This window comes from Oryzias melastigma, linkage group LG14 (assembly GCF_002922805.2).
Source record: "Oryzias melastigma strain HK-1 linkage group LG14, ASM292280v2, whole genome shotgun sequence".
Classification (NCBI taxonomy): domain Eukaryota; kingdom Metazoa; phylum Chordata; class Actinopteri; order Beloniformes; family Adrianichthyidae; genus Oryzias; species Oryzias melastigma.
In genome coordinates, this window is record NC_050525.1 from 15,020,458 (window position 1) to 15,026,190 (window position 5,733).

The following is a 5,733-nucleotide window of genomic DNA, read 5'->3' on the forward strand; positions in this document are numbered from 1 at the left end:
CTTTATTCTCAAGGAGATAGAGATCTGTGTGGAGTTAGCAAAGCTGAGGGGAAAGAATGGAGGCGCAGGAGTTGTTTGTTTGTTTGACTAACAGAGGACTTTCACAAGGACATCTCTGAGAGATGCTAGTTACACAATAATTGTTGCCTTCTGTCCGTTCTTGAATAATCTCCACTTAAAAAGCAAGAGAAAGAGTCTTAAAATTGTAGTTTTGAGACTTTTATTGAAGTTTTCTATTGTTTAATGTTTTGAAAAATAATTAAAACTTTGACTAAATTATTTAGATTAACTAAAAATCTTTTTTTTCTGAATTTATAGAATTTATTCATAATGTGTTTTTGTTCTACTGGAGTGATGCTACCTTCGCACAGTCCTCGCTAATGCGCATTCAAGTGACCACTTCCAATAAAAAGTCTATGCTAACGTGTGTAAATGCACATTTTATCTGATGTTTTTACATTTTTATGTTGCTTACTTATACTTTTTCTTTTATATCGTTTAATATATTAGCCATTGTTTTTTTGAGTTTATAATATATATTGTTTGACTTAGGAAATTTTTAAGCGTCATATAAATTAATAAAACTAAACTACGTACAAAATATACATCAAGCCATTCACTAAGTAAAATTTTGACCAATCAGGGACCCAGATTTGGTAGTGATGTCTAGGTAGCATTCTTTATAATTCAGGGAAGTGTCAATCATACAAGAAGACCTGGCTGCAGACATCAACGCCTCGACTAGAACTGGGTACGTTAAAAAAAAACGTTATTTTAACTAGTGACCCTGAAGCCGAATCTGAATTCTTCCCCAACCTCTACAGCTTCTCCCTACCCCGACATTTAGCCCTCCAAACACAGAGTTATGGACAAATAGTGTCTGCAGATTTGGACGTTACTAACCCTCAATGATGTCATCAGTAGTCGCCGGTCATGTGCGCTAGAGCATAGCTGCTATGTCTGAAAATACATAACATCACTGGTTTTATAACTTTAAAAAGTCACACTAAAATGAAAAGTCATTACTTACAATTAGGTGTAGAGCACAAAACATGTAAGAAGAGTTTCTCCCCGATGGCACCGTGCGACGCGGATCACCCTACCGCCTTGACTGAGCCAGCCCTAAGATGCTATCCTCCTCCTTAAAAAAAACTAGTTCGGCCTCGCTACAGCTTTAAATGCCGCTACAGTTAGAGCAATAGGGAGGAGTCAGATGGTTAAGGGAGGAATTCAGACTCAGATAAACAGTTATGGTTTTCCAGTTTAAGTTTTCTACAACTTTGAACACTTCTGGGTTCCTGTTAGGGTAAGATGTATAATAATATCATTAATAATTGTATAATTCTTGTCCCCAATAAGGTCCCTCTCGAATTATATTACACCACATTTTTCAATTATCAGATTACAGCTGTGAAAGAAACAATATGGAGCAAAATTCAAGAGATTTGCTTCACTTTCACATTTCGGACCAATCTTCTTCTAACTGTGAGTTCATGAACAACTAGTATCGAGTATAGACTGTCTAGTGTGAACGCCATATACTAAAAGCGTCCAAAAACTTGTGTCCAGCATCTATATAAATATATCTGTGTATATACTGTATATATATATATATATATATATATATATATATATATATATATATATATATATATATATATATATATATATATATATATTCTCTTTTTTTATGGTTTACAATAATCCTCCTTGCTGTGCACCAATAGACTCTCGCCTGCTTATTTTTAGGCCAATCAGCATCCTTCTCCCTCAGATGTCAGCAGCATCTGCCTCTCCGTTGTCTGGACTCATTTGCACAAACTCTCCCTCGTCCTCAAAATTTATAGTAATCCTGACCTCCTGCATGTCCTACATTTGCATCTACACTCTGGGGTCTCATCCTAAACATCTGCTGTCGAGAGCCTCCTGTTCCCCATCCACCTGTAACTTTATGTTGCTTTTTTTTTAAGTTTTTAACGCTTCACGTGATTTGTGGGTTAAGAAAACTTTACATTCCTGTGGTTCACACTGCTTTTGTGGTTTCTGGGGTTGTGTGTCACCCCTGCCGTATTGGTTCAGATTTGGATGCAGCTCAGCGTCTGCTCCGGGCTGATGGATGGTCTCTCGGGTCACAAACCTCTCGGGATGTCTTGTCCCTGGATGCTGAGGGGGACAGCGGCCCATCAGAGTGGGATTAATTAAGGTCTCTGCTCTGCAACATCCAATCTTAATTAGCAGCTCCTTCTAATAACGGAAGATTTTTAGTATTTCGCCCACAGTTTAGCACTGACAGGTGATGCTCGCTCATCTTGGTTCAGAAAAACTCTGATTATTGACGGGAGTGAATTCATTATTGTGTTCTTGCCAGTTTGGCATCAAATCAGATGCAAAAATCTTAAATTTCAACTCTTCTTTTTTTGTTTCATTACCTCTCCCACTGCAGATCTTACTGGAGCCGACTGCCAAAAACAGCAGTTAAGAGGTTTATCAGAGATCTTCTGCAGGGAATTTCTCACTTCAGCAGCTCTCTCTTGCGGCGCTCGTCTCTACTTGTCCATTAATCAAACTGTGTCAGAGAAGCGTCTCCAAGGTTTTCTGAAGGTAATTGAAGATGTAGACATTTGTCTTGCCAGACGGGCATTTGATCTATGCAAAGTTAGCTTCTTCGCCGCACTATTTTGAGAGACGCCTCGGAGCCGGTGGGTCTGAGGCGGTCAAGGGGTGGAATTGGGCTACAAGCAACAAGAGACATGTGGGAAGAAAAAAAGAGGAAAGACAATGAAGTAAAGCCAGACCGACGGATGACGGGGAAAGAGCGAGGTTTACCTGCAGATAGCATCGCCGCTCAGTAGATTCTGAGCCAAATTGGGCGTGTGGGCTGAGAAAGAATCAGTTTAAGCCCCTGACTGACAGAAGACGGCTTATCAGCGACTGCTGAGAGGAAATAAGCTGTTCTATGAATGGCTTCATGAGAAAGTTACTCATTTGTTTGTGTGTTTCTTGATCAATCAATATCTCTAACTACAACTAAAACCCTAACAGTCCTTCTTCTGTCTAGTCTGTAAGTAAAGCCATAGCTACAACTGCCCTTAGGGGCAGATAGGGGCTAAAATAGGCAAACTTGATGGGACACGCAGGTATACCGCATGAAATATCAAAGCCATAGAGTAGACCAATCAGTGAATGTGTAAATCTTCGTACTATGCTCAACTTTTTGCAAACACATGCTGTTTGTGATAGATTGTAGCAAACACGTAAAGACCCACTCCAATGAAAATCAGATTTTTTGGGTTTTTAACAAGTTCTTGTAGAGTTTTCCTCATCATAGACGACCTATAAAAAATGTAAGATTAAAACTGCGTTTAAAACTATTTCTTGACTCAAATTGCGTTGATCAGAAAACCGGAAAAACTTGGGGCTAGTGATGCAACTACTGACTGCCAAGGTCTCTCTCACCACTATGCTCTTCCACCACATCTATTTTCCTTGTCCGAGCTGGCCTCTATCTCAGAACTGTTTGGCTCGATTGATCTAATATTGCTCGCCATAATTTTGGTTAGAGAAAAAAGAAGATGGCAACAGAGGGAAACGACATCATAAAACATCCAGGTCTAAATAGTAAACTAGAATGGGCGCGGCCTGCCTACACACACTCTCTGTAGTTACAAACACACCTGCTGGTTGAGATAGTCTCCGCATTTAAACTAGTCAGAATGTACACAATATAACTGCAGCTCACACACTTATTCATACAAATCGACACAAATAGAGCCTTTCATTCTGTCACACATAGTGCAAAGGTGAGCTGACTCCTGTGCTCAGGTGGGTGTTTATGGTTCCCTGATGTGGATAATATACAAATATACAAAGGGGGAGAGCACCTGGCCATCCCCACACCAAGACCCCCGCCGGGACAGCAGCAGCGGCCCGGACGCCCCCAATCCGCCCCTCGGGCAATCCCGCCAAACACCCAGACCAAGGTACGCGGGACCACCACAGAGGCCCCCCACACCCGAGAGCAGGAAGGCACAGGAACACAGAGAGCGCAGGCCTCAGCCCAGCGAGAGGAGCAGCCCATCACCACCCAGCGAAGCCGGCGTGGAGAGGAGGCGTCCCTAACTTGTTGTTTTTGACGTGCTGGCTGTTCCAATGAGATTAAGGGCTCTGTCGTTTTGTCGGACACAGCTGGTACTGGTACCTAACAATAGCCAGGTTGAAATTCGCAACAGGTACCCCGTCCAAAACCGGGACTGGTACTGGTCCATATCTGGTACCGGGTTAAAGTTTGGGTTAGGGTACTGGTGCAGTACCGATCCATATCTGGTGTGGGTGGATGGATGGATGGCTGGATGGATGAACAAATGGATGGATGGATAAATGAATGGATGGATGAATAAATGAATGGATGGATGGATGAACAAATGGATGGATGGATGGATGGTTGGATGGATGGTTGGATGGATGAACAAATGGATGGATGGATGGATGGTTGGATGGATGAACAAATGAATGGGTGGATGGATAAATGAATGGATGGATTTCTATCTTAGTCTTTGTTTTTAGCAACATAAATTATTCAAGAACATTATAAAAAGGTTCCAGAAGTTCATCAAACTGCTGTTTTGCTGGTGTGGATTCACTTCCTGCAAAATACTTGTAAAGTAATCACATATGTTCCAAAAAATGTCACAAAGAAGCCAATATATTTTCACATGACAGCACCCCTTCCATGCATATTTAGCATGAAAAGCAGCACTCTGTGTTACTACAAGTTTAATAGAATTTGATTTATGGTGCTATACAAACACACAGCGGAGATAAATGATCAAGAGAACGCATACTTCATTTTTTGTTCTTTGTCAAACAGAATCCACTTCTATTCTGTCACAGAAATATGAATCATCCCAGGAGGAAGACTGACAGCGTGATGGTTCCATGAATTAATAAAGCTCTAGCAATTCAACAAAGCCTTCACATTAATCCAAATAAGGTCATAACTCAGCTGCATTTGCTTTGCAAGAACATGTACAACAGCCAACACCCCGACAACACACGAACAAGCGCTCTGTTACAGAGCGCTACATGCTAATAGCTTTTATTCTGAAACAGCAGGGTGGTGCTCGGCTCAGCAGCACGCCCATTCTTTAATAAACAGCTCGCTGCTGCGTAACACGGACTCTGTTTGTCAGCGAGCCGAGAAAAGCTCGGAAAAACACGCAAAGAAGTTTCAGTCAAATTAAAGGCGACAATTTTAGATCTTTTTTTTGTTTCAGTATTAAATCTGTTGCATCTTTATTTTTTAATTAGAAGCCCTAAACTTTGATTTACAACTTTAATTTTGTATTTTTTTTCTGTACTGCTACAAAAGAGGCAGCAAGAACAAAAATGATCAAATGCCTCATTTGCAATCCTCCCCACAGACTAAACTCTGAGCTGACTCGATGGAGAAAAGTGAATTACGACTCTTTAAACAAGTTGCGTTCACAAGATTTTGATTTTTTTTCTTTCTCTCTTCATTCTGATCAACTTTTGGCATTTATCCAGTTTAATAATTATCATTTCATGTTCTTTTCAGTTTGATCCAGTCATCATTTCTTTACTTAAAAAAGACAAATCTCTCTTATCTCGGTCAGGAATCTCTAAACAGACTGAAGAGCAGCTGTTCAGCTCGATGGCGGCGTCTTCTCTCAGCAGATGGTTGAAATTAAACAAGTATTTTATGGTGAAATGCAC